Genomic DNA, 12,069 nt, shown 5'->3' with positions numbered 1-12,069 from the left:
AGTTGTATGTTGTCATTTTAATGTTCATATTTTTTATCTTCTTTTTCTTGTAATAACGACTCAGTGATGATGAATTCCTTTAGCTTTACCTTGTCTGGGAAGCACTTTATATGCCTGTGCATTCTAAATGATAACTTTGCTGGAGTAATCTTTGTTGTAGGTCCTTGCTTATTTTTTCATCACTTTGAATACTTCTTGCCAGTCCCTTCTTGCTTGAAAAGTTTCTTCTGAGAAATCAGCTGACAGTCTTATGAAACTCTTTTGTAGGTAATGCTCTGCTTTTAAGATACTCTCTTTATCTTTAACGTTTGGCATTTTAATTCTGATATATTTTTTAAAAATATTTTTAAAAGATTATATTTATTATATTTAGAGAGAGGGGAAGGGAAGAAGAAAGAGAGGAGGAGAAACATCAATGTGATTGCCTTTCATGCACCCCCAACTGGGAACCTGGCTGGAGACCTGGCCTGCAACCCAGAAATGTGCTCTGACTGGGAATCAAACCAGCAGCTTTTTGGTTCACAGGCTGGTGCTCAGTGCACTGAACCACACCAGCCAGGACTAACTATGATGTGTCTTGGTGTGGTCCTCTTTGGTCCAACTCATTTGGGATTCTCTGTGTTTCCTGGACTTTTATGTCTATTTCCTTTGTCAAGTTAGGGAAGTTTTCTTCCATAATTTTTTTCAAATAAGTTTTAATTTCTTGCTCTTTCTTTTCTCCTTCTGGCCACTCTATAATTTGGTTGTTGGTATGTTTATAGTTGTCTCAGAGGTTCCTAAACTTCTCCTCATTTTTTTTTTAAATTCTTTTTTCTTCTTTCTGTTCTGGTTGAATGTTTATTTCTTGCTTTTTTTTCCAAATCACTGGTTTGTATCCTGGCTTCCTTCCTTTCATTGTTGGTGCCTTGTATATCCTTCCTTTATTTTTTTGCCATACTCTATGAGTTCTTTGAACATCCTTATCACCAGTGTTTTGAACTCTGCATCTGATAGATTGATTATCTCCGTTTCGTTTAGTTCTTTTTCTAGGGTTTTGTTCTGTTCTTTCATTTGGGCCATATTTCTTTGCCTCCTCAATATGGCAGCCTCCCTGTGTTTGCTTCTGTGTGTTTGGTAGAGCTACTTTTAATCCCTGTCTTAGTAGCATGGTCTCTGTAGCAAAGGCACCTGTAAAGTCTGTGGGGTGGAGCTTTATGTAATTGCCAGGGTGGGATTTCCTCCTTCACCACTTTGTAGCTCGTGGGGAGCTCAGAGAGGGGACAATGCCACTGTCTGACTTCTGGGGATTTTCCTGGCACTCCTTCCATTTCCAGTCACTTCACCCACTTCCCATATGTGACTAGCACCCTTCCAGTTGCTGCCCTGGGGTTTGCATACATTCTAAGACCATGCATGCCCTTTAAGCATCAAAAATCCAGCAGTTTCATCTACCATCATAACCCCCACTGGTTTTTACAGCCAGAGGTAATGGGTGTTTATCTTCCAGGTGCTGGAACCCTGGGCTGTGTGGTCTGGCCTGGGTTGGGATTGCTCCCTCCCAGGGTATCCCTCCCAATTTTTGTCTACCACATGTGAATGTGGAACCATCTGTTCTGCCACCACTGCCACCATTTGTCCAAGCCACACTGCCTCTCTGCCCCATCTCCATGACTCCACTTTTCCTACCCATATGGATGAATGAGGTTTCTTTAACTCTTTGGTTGTTGGTCTTCCATATAGCTTGATTTTCTGATGGTTCTGGTGGTTATTTGTTTTTGAGATCTAGTGTAATTATTTCTATGGTTGTGCGGGGAGGTGAAACATGTCTACCTATGCCTTCATCTTGACTGGATGTTACAAGATAGATTTATAGACGACTTGTTTGAGCTAATGGTGAGATCTATATCAGAAATTTATCATGTATACTAGAAATAATGGGCAAGCAGTGAGATGAGAGGGTGAAATAAGTGATAGATATCCTAGGCAAACCTGGAGAGGAGCATTGTTGGAGCCCTTAGTGTTGCAAACACATTGAGAGTTAGAAAAGCAAAACCCATTTTGGAAGCCAGGAGGGAGAAATGAAAGAAAAAAAAAAAAAAGCAGTGCTTGTGGAGGTAGGAGGGAAACTGGGATTATATTGTTGGATAAAGTGGTTTATTCACCATTTTTGTGCCCCTTTATCTGTTTTCTGACACACCCACACAAAAACAACAACATGATTTAGAGTAGATATCTCACTGCTCATTTCACACAGAATAATGAAGCTATTTCAGTTCACCAGAGGACACAGAACACAAATATAACACCAATAACAGACGTGATGATAGATTTGAACATGAATTCCCATGTGTTACAAGTAAATTTCCTTTTGAGTCCAAATCATGGTGTCTGGTTACAGGAGAAGATTTACTGGCAGCAGGGTAAACTCCTGGAAAGTTACTGTCTTACTCAGCTATTAGAAATGAACACATGGGCTGTATTCTTAGTTAGCCATGCTGGGTTTTAAAAGCACAAAAACTAATCTCCAAAGTTCCTCAAACTAAGCAAGACAAAAAATATATTGTGTGACTGTTGCCAAAAAGAATACAAGCTCAAGTTATCTTACTTTTAAAAATTAACTCTTAATTTTAATGAAGTCATTTTTATTGGGAAGTGACTTACAGAATATCTCAAAATTATAAGAAAAATATATACCATATTTTTCACACTATAAGATGCACCTGACCATAAGATGCACCTAGGTTTAGAGGAGGAAAACAAGAAAAAAATATTCTGAACCAAATGGTGTACTAAAATGTAATAAAATATAACAGAATAATATTTCAACCACGTAAAGTGAACAGTAGTCAACAGTGGTATTAAGAATCACCATCACTGTCACTAACAAATGAGGAGAGACTTTAAGGTTCAGCACTCTTCTAGTTTTCTGGGAACCCCAATAACTCATCATCGCTAGTGTCAGAATTTATGGGGGCCTTTAATGACAGGCATTGAGGGAGTTAAGAGGTATCACTAGTTGTAATAGTCACTGAGAGTATCACTATCCTAGTTACAGGTTCTGGCAGACTACCCCCAGTGCCTCTTATGGCTAGTAATACCCCTTAATCTTCTCAGTGCCTGTGTTACTACTAGAATAGTGACCCCACCATAACTCCCTTTATATACCACAAACTTTAGCATTTATGGCTGCTCACCCAGTTACTGCTGGCCTCCTCACACAGAAATCTGGTGTGCAATGGAAACAGTATGGAGGTTGACAGGACAGCTATAGCATCTAATGGAGCAGGTAGCCAGCCGAGAACATGTTACTTCAGCTCCACCCATTTGCCTCTCGTAATTGGCAGAGCTTAAGACAGTGATTGGTGATTGGAGGCGGTTCTACTGACACAGACCCCACCCAGTGTCAAAGATAATTGGCAATTGGCACTGTGCCTCATACCTGTTAATTAGCCTCAGCTGATTCGACAGGTCAGCAATTGTAGCTGGGAGTCAGGTGGCTCTCTGCACTCTCCCAAGTCCCTAGTGGTGGGCAGAGGCAGATGGAAACTGACCAGATGCCCTGAGATTCAGCAGTAAGGTGGGACATTTAAGCATCCCCAGGGGTTGCACATGGGCTCATTGCTTCCTCTTCTAACACCTGTCACCACTGCTGATAGGTCAGGTAATACACATCACAGTCTGTGATGCAATATTTGCTCCATAAGACATACAGACATTTCCCCCAACTTTAGGGGGAAAAAAGGTGCGTCTTATGGAGCGAAAAATACGGTCATTATCTACACGTTTTGACTTGGCATTTTCCAAAAAATATAATTAGTAATTGATATCATCTATTTGTATCAATGAAACACTTATTTTTTAGTGTATTTTTTGATTATATTGTTACAGTAGCCCCAATTATTTCCCCTTTGCTTCCCTCTGCCCAGTAACCCTCTTCCCTCCAGCAATCCCACCACCACCCTTAGTTCATGTTCATGAGTCATGCATATAAGTTCTTTGGCCTCACCCTTTCCTATGTTATTCTTAACTTCCCCCTGTCTATTTTGTACCAAACAATTATGCTTCTTAAACCCTGCACCATTTCCCCATTTCTCCCCCTTCCCCCTCCCAGCTGATAACCCTCCAAATGATCTCCATACCTATGATTCTGTTCTTATTCTGATTTTCTTAGTTGGATTTTGTTTTAATTTTTTAGATTCAGTTGTTGATAGTTGTGAGTTTGCTGTCATTTTAATGTTCATAATTTTGATATTCTTTTTCTTAAGTAAGTCCCTTTGACATTACATATAATAATGGCTTGGTGATGATGAACTCCTTTAGCTTTACCTTGTCTGGGGAGCACTTGATCTTCCCTTCCATTCCAAATGATATCTTTGCTGGATAGAGTAATCTTGGTTGTAGGTCTATGATTTTCATCACTTTGAATACTTCTTGCCAGTCCCTTCCTGCCTGCAGTTCCTTTTGAGAAATTAGCTGATAGCCTTATAGGTATCCCTTTGTAGGTAATTCTCTGCTTTTCTCTTTTATTTTTTTTATTTTTTTATTTTTGGTTTTTCAATTACAGTTGTCCCATTTTCCCCCATTTCTCTCCCCCACCCAACCCACCCCCTCTCCCGCAATCATATCCCTCCGCGTTGTCCATGTCCATGAGTCATTTATACAGGTTCTTTGACTAAACCCTTCCCTTACTTATCCCCCTTCTCTCCCTCTTCCCTCCCCCCTATTGACTGCTATTCTGCTCTTTGTTCTATTTAGTTCCTATGTTTGTGTTGTTCTTTAGTTTCCTGTATTAGGTGATATCATATGGTATTTTTCTTTCTTTGCCTGGCTTATTTCACTAAGAATAATTCTCTCCAGTTCCATCCATGTTGTCGCAAATGGCAGGAGTTCCTTCTTTCTTTCTGCTGCACAGTATTCCATTGTGTAAATGTACCACAGTTTTTTGATCCACTCATCTACAGATGGGCACTAAGGTTGTTTCCAGCACTTAGCTATTGTAAACAGTGCTGCAATGAACATAGGGGTGCATAAGTTCTTTTGAATCGGTGTTTCAAGATTCTTCAGGTATAATCCTAGTAGTGGAGTCACTGGTTCAAAAGGCAGTTCCATTTTTAATCTTTTGAGGTAATTCCATACTGTTCTCCATAGTGGCTGCACCAGTCTGCATTTCCACCAACAGTGCAGTAAGGTTCCCGTTTCTCCACATCCTCGCCAGCACTTGTTGTTTGTTGATTTGTTGATGATGGCCATTATGACTGGTGTAAAATGGTATCTCATTGTGGTTTTTATTTGCATCTCCCTGATGGCTAATGATGCTGAGCATTTTTTCATGTGTCTATGGACCTTCTGTATGTCCTCTTCGGAGAAGTCTTTGTTCAGGTTCTTTGCCCATTTTTTAATTGGGTTGTTTGTTTTCTTGGTGTTGAGTCATATAAGCTCTTTATATATTTTGGAAATCAGTCCCCTGTCTGTGATGTCATTGGCAAATATGTTTTCCCATATGGTTGGTTTCCTTTTCATCTTGCTGATGTTTTCTTTTGCTGAGCAGAAACTCTTTAGTTTGATATAGTCCCATTTATTTATTTTTTCCTTTATTTCTCTTGCTTCAGGAGATGTATCCATGAAGAAATTTTTACGTGAGATATCTGATATTTTCTTGCCCATGTTTTCCTCTAGGACTTTTATGGTGTCACGGCTTACATTTAAGTCTTTGATCCATCTTGAGTTTATTCTTGTGTGTGGTGTAAGTTGGTGGTCTAGTTTCATTTTTTTGCAGGTCCCTATCCAGTTCTCCCAGCACCATTTGTTAAAGAGGCTCTTCTCACTCCACTTTATGTTCCTTCCTCCTTTATCAAAGATTAGTTGACCATAGAGGCCTGGGTTTATTTCTGGACTCTCTATTCTGTTCCACTGATCTATATGTCTGTTCTTATGCCAGTACCAGACTGTTTTGATCACAGTGACTTTGTAGTATTGTTTGATATCTGGTGTTGTGATTCCTCCTGCTGTGTCCTTCTGTCTCAAGATTGCTTTTGCTATTCGGGGTCTTTTTTGGTTCTATATGAATTTATGGAGTATTTGTTCTAGGTCTGTGAAATATGTCATTGGAATTTTAATAGGGATTGCATTTAATCTGCAAATTGCTTTGGGTAGTATGGCCATTTTGATGATGTTGATTCTTCCCATCCAAGAACATGGTATTTGCTTCCATTTATTTGTATCTTCCTTAATTTCTTTCTTCAATGTTATGTAATTTTCAGAGTACAGGTCTTTTATCTCTTTGGTTAAGTTTACTCCTAGGCACTTTATTTTTCTTGTTGCTATAGTAAATGGTATTTTCTTTTTTGTCTCTGTCTCTGATACTTTATTGTTGGTGTACAGAAATGCCTTAGATTTCTGTATATTTATTTTGTACCCTGCTATTTTGCCAAATTCACTTATTATATCAAGTAGTCTTTTAGTGGAGTTTATAGGATTTTCTAGGTATACTATCGTGTCATCTGCATATAATGATAGTTTTACTTCCTCTTTCCCAATTTGGATGCCTTTTATTTCTTTTTCTTGTCTGATTGCTGTGGCTAGGACTTCCAACACTATGTTGAATAGGAGTGGAGAGAGTGGACAACCTTGTGTAGTTCCTGAATTCAGGAGGAATGCTTTTAGTTTTTGTCCATTGAGTATGATGTTGGCCTCAGGCTTCTCATATATAGCCTTAATTATGTTAAGGTATGCTCCCTCTATTCCCATTTTTCTGAGTGTTTTCATCATAAATGGGTGTTGTACTTTATCAAATGCTTTTTCTGCATCTATTGATATGATCATGTTATTTTTGTCTTTCATTTTGTTTAGGTGATGTATTATATTTATTGATTTGTGAATATTAAACCATCCTTGCATCCCTGGAATGAAGCCCACTTGATCATGATGTATGATCTTTTTGATGTATTGCTGGATCCTGTTTGCCAATATTTTATTGAGGATTTTAGTATCTATGTTCATCAGTGATATTGGCCTGTAGTTTTCTTTCTTTGTTGTGTCTTGACCTGGTTTGGGGATTAGGATAATACTGGCTTCATAGAAAGAGTTTGGGACTTTCCCCTCTTCTTGGATTTTTCGGAACAGTTTGAGGAGGATAGGAGTTTGTTCTTCCCTGAATGTTTTGTAGAATTCGCCTGTGAAGCCATCCGGTCCAGGGCTTTTGTGTGCAGGGAGATTTTGGATTACTGTTTCAATTTCCTTCTTTGTTATTGGTCTGTTGAGACTTTCCACTTCTTGATTCAGTTTTGGAAGGTTGTATGTTTCTAGAAATTTGTCCATTTGTTCTAGATTGTCAAATTTCTTGCCATACAGTTGTCTGTAGTAATTTCTAACTATCATTTGTATTTCTGAGGTATCAGTCGTGATCTCTCCTCTTTCATTTCTGATTTTGTTTATTTGGGTCTTCTCTCTTTTTTTCTTGATTAGACTGGCTAGAGGCTTGTTGATTTTGTTTATTTTTTCGAAGAACCAGCTCCTAGTTTTGTTGATCTTTTGGATTGTTTGTTTAGTCTCTATGTCATTTAGTTCTGCTCTGATCTTGATGATTTCATTCCTTCTTCTTGCCCTAGGCTTTGTTTGTTGCTGTTGTTCTAGTTCTTGTAGCTTTATGGTTAGGTTTTTTATTTGAGATTCTTCTAGTCTTTTCAGATATGCCTGTATTGCTATGAACTTCCCTCTTAGGACTGCTTTTGCTGGGTCCCATAGGTTTTGGGCTGTTGTGTGTTCATTGTCATTAGTTTCTAGAAATTTCTTGATTTCCTCTTTGATGTCATTGTTAACCCATTCGTTATTTAAGAGCATGTTATTCATTCTCCATGAGTTTGGGTGTCTTTGATTTTTTTCCCTGAGGTTGATTTTTAGTTTCAAGGCATTGTGGTCTGAAAAGATGCTTGATATGATTTCAATTTTCTTGAATTTGTTGAGGCTTGTTTTGTGTCCTATCATGTGGTCTATCTTTGAAAATGTCCCATGTGCCTTTGAAAAGAATGTATATTTTGCTTCTTTGGGGTGAAAAGTTCTATATATATCAGTTAAGTCCATGTGGTTTAGTGTGTTGTTCAATGCCTGTATATCCTTGGTGTTTCTTTGCTTGGATGATCTGTCTATTGTTGATAATGGAGTGTTGAAGTCCCCTACTATGAGTGTGTTGTTGTTAATATCCTTCTTGTGGTCTTCTAGTATTTTCTTTATGTATTTGGGTGCTCCTTTGTTGGGTGCATATATGTTTATCAGTGTTATATCTTCTTGATGAATCGTTCCTTTAAGTATTATGAAATGTCCTTCTTTGTCTCTTTTTATTGCCCTTGCTTTGAAATCCGTTTTGTCTGATATGAGGACTGCTACCCCAGCTTTTTTTTCAGGTCCATTTGCTTGGAATATTTTTTTATATCCCTTTACTTTCAGTCTATGTAAATCTTTTTTTTGAGGTGTGTTTCTTGTAGACAGCAAATATGTGGGTCCTGTTTTCTTATCCATTCCGTTACCCTATGTCTTTTAATGGGAGCATTTAATCCATTTACATTTAAGGTTATTATTGACATGTATTTATTCATTTCCCTTTTGTATCTCTGTTCCTCTACTCTTTTTTTGTTTTTTCTCTTCCTTTTTTCTTAGAATATTCTCTTTAGCGTCTCTTGCAATGCTGGTTTGGTGGAGATGTATTCTTTCAGTCTTCCTTTGTCTGAGAAACTCCTTATTTCACCTTCTATTTTGAATGAGAGCCTTGCTGGGTAGAGTATTCTTGGTTGTAGGCCTTTGTTTTTCATTGCTTGAAATATTTTTGACCATTCCCTTCTGGCTTGTAATGTTTCTGTTGAGAAATCGGTCGATAGCCTTATCGGAGCTCCCTTGTATGTTATTTGCTGTTTTTCTCTTGCTGCTTTTAGGATTCTCTCTTTGTCTTGAAATGTTGCCCTTTTAATTATGATGTGCCTTGGAGTGGGTTTTGGGGGGTTCCTCTTCATTGGAACTCTCTGTGCTTCCTGAACTTGTATAACTTTTTCTCTCATCAGGTTGGGAAAACTTTCTGTCACTATTTCTCCTACCAGTTTTTCCATTCCATGCTCCTTTTCTTCTCCCTCTCTAATTCCGATGATCCTGATATTATTTCTTATCATGCTATCCTGTAATTCCCTTACATCTTGTTCATATTTTTTCAATCTTTTTTCATTTTGCTGTATTGTCTGGGAGTTTTTCTCTACATTATCTTCTATCTCACTGATCCGATCCTCTGCTTCGTTTAGTCTGCTTTTGACTGATTCTACTGTGTTTTTCGGTTCAGAGATTGAATTCTTCAATTCTTCCTGGTTCTTGTTAACAGTTTCTATGTCTTTTTTTATGCTGGTGTAGTTCTCTGCAAGTTCCCTGTAATTTTCTTGGAGCTGCTGGTAACTTCCTTGGAGGTTGTCATCGTTGTTTTTAAGGATGTCGAGTATATTGAGCTTCTGTACCACCATTGTTTTGAATTCCATGTCTGACATTTGGGCTATATCTATTTCATCTATCTCTCTTTCTGAGGATTCCTCTTTTCTTTTCATTGAGGGGTTATTTTTGCATCTTACCATGTTGGATTCTTCTTGTTTGTTTTCATTTATTTATTTGTTTTTTGGGGTGGGATGGTCTGCTTTGACTTCCCTCCTTTGTGGTGTGAGATTCTTTATGGGAGATCTGGGGGTTTCAGAGGTGCAGTCTCTTTGATATCCTGAGCCTGATGTTCTTGGGTTACCCTTTTTGTCATTTGTTTATGCTCTCTGGTTAAATTTCAGATGTTCTTTGATAGGATCTTCCTTCTGGCTAGTTGATTGAGAGTCACTCTATCCACTTTGTCTTGAGTTCTTTTGTGGAGATGCTGTTAAAAACATAAACATACAGCCCAGGCAGGAGACCCACACCCTCAAAAAATATCCCCCACCCTCTATCCCGCTATTGTCAGCCAACGAGCCAGTATTAATATAAATGTAAAGAGATCAGAGCTTTTATACTATAAGAAGAATATATAAGAGTTGTTTTTAGGGAGGAAAAATATAATTTTTGATAGAGGGGGTGATAGATTAATAATAGTTGAGACTATGCAAGCCAGTAGGTAATATTTACATTGTATGTTAATAAAAATAGAAGAAAAGGATGGAATAATGCATAATATAGTAAGAAAGTGGGATTGTATTGTATTGGGTTTATATAGTAATTATATTCTATTATTTAGAGTGATGGGGGGCTAAACTAGACACACAAACAACGATTAAAGAGAAAGGATGAGAAGGAGAGGTTATATGCAACAAATTAGAGATACAGTTTGTTTTTCTTTTCCTTTTTTCTTCCCCTCCTCTCCTCTCCTCCTCTCTCCTTTTTTTTTTTGGAAGGGGAAGAAAAAAAAAACCCAACAAGAGAAAAAAGAAGAAAGAAAAGAAGAAAGAAAGAAAGAAAAGAAAGAAGAAAGAGAGAGAAAAAAAAAAAGGAATGTTTTTACTCAGTTCAGCCTTGGTGTGTCGTCTTCTTTTTCTGCATCCACAGATGGTTTAGTGTGGCAGTTCAGAGGTTCTTGTTTCTTGCAGCAGTGGTGTGCGCCCGTGGTTGCTGGCATGGCGTGCTCCCTTGCTCTGCTTTTCTCTTGCTGCTTTTAAGATTCTCTCTTTATCTTTAACCTTTGGCATTTTAATTATGATATGTCTTGGTGTGGTCCTCTTTGGGTCTAGCTTCTTTGGGACTCTCTGTGCTTCCTGGTCTTGTATGTCTATTTCCTTCACCAAGTTTGGGAAGTTTTTCTTCCTTATTTTCTCACATAAGTTTTCAATTTCTTGCTCTTCCTCTTCTCCTTCTGCCCCCCTGTGGTTCAGATGTTGGCACATTTAAAGTTGTCCCAGAGATTCCTAAGCCTCTCCTCATTTTTTTTCAATTCTTGTTTCCTCATTCTGTACTGGTTGACTTTTTTTTTCTTCCTTATGTTCCAAATCATTGATTCAAACCCTGGTTTCCTTCCATTCACCATAGGTTTTGTGTGGATTTTCCTTTGTTTCATTTAGCATAGCCTTCCCTTCTTCCTTTATGCATTTGCCATACTTAAGCATATCTGTCAAGCCTGTGAGCATCTTTATCACCAGTGTTTGGAACTCTGTTAGGTTGTCTATCTCCTCATCACTTAGTTCTCCCACTGGAATTTTGATCCTGTTCCCCATTTTGGGCCATACTTCTCTGTCTCCTCATTTTGACCGGTTCTGTGTTTGTTTGCCTCTGTGTCTTAGGTAGAGCTGTCGCTCCTATTATTTTGTAAGGGGCGGAGCCTTAGGTATTTGTCAGAAGAGGGTGACCCATTTCACCAGGTTTTGGCGCTGTATGTGGGAAAGGGGTCCAAGAGGCAACAATGCCACCTGCTCAGCACTTGCCCTTTTTCCATGCACTTCTCCCACTTCCGTAGAGGACTGGCACTTCTCTAGCTGTTGCCCTGGATGCTGTTCCTAGAGTGAGTGGGTCTGCAGACGTTCTAGGACTGGCGGGGCCATTTAAACAAGTGGACTCTGCTGAGAGACTAGCAGTTTCTTCCTCTGCCCCAGCCCCCACTGGTCTGCACAGTCAAAGTAATGAGGCTTTATTTTCCTTGGTGCTGGGACCGGGAGCTGCACAGTCTGTTCTAGTGCTGGGAGCTCTCTCCAGGTGTCCCTCCCAACTTTTTAAAATGTATGACTGCACTTTATGCCAGCCTGCTGCTGCTGCTGCTGCCACTGCTGCCACCACCACACCACATCCTCTCTGCCCTGACTCTGCCCCTCCTACCTGTCTAAATGAGTATTTATTCTTTATATCTTTGTTTGTTGGACTTCCATACAGCTCAGTTTTCTGGTACATATGGTTGTCTCTAGTTTTGAGGTAGTTGTATTCCTTAGTTGTGGAGGGAGATGTAGCATGTCTCAATGAAACAAATTTAGGTTCCAAGAGTTTCTAAACCTTTAAAACATTCTCAGTTTCTAGGTCCCTACACTCTGCTGGACTAAGCTATCTTGAAAAAACACCTCTATTCACAAAAATGTGCCAGTTAACCACAATAATTTCTACAGCTAA

This window comes from Furipterus horrens, unplaced genomic scaffold (assembly GCF_987537825.1).
Source record: "Furipterus horrens unplaced genomic scaffold, mFurHor1.1.pri manual_scaffold_7, whole genome shotgun sequence".
NCBI classification, from domain to species: Eukaryota; Metazoa; Chordata; class Mammalia; order Chiroptera; family Furipteridae; genus Furipterus; species Furipterus horrens.
This window is presented reverse-complemented; position numbering follows the sequence as displayed.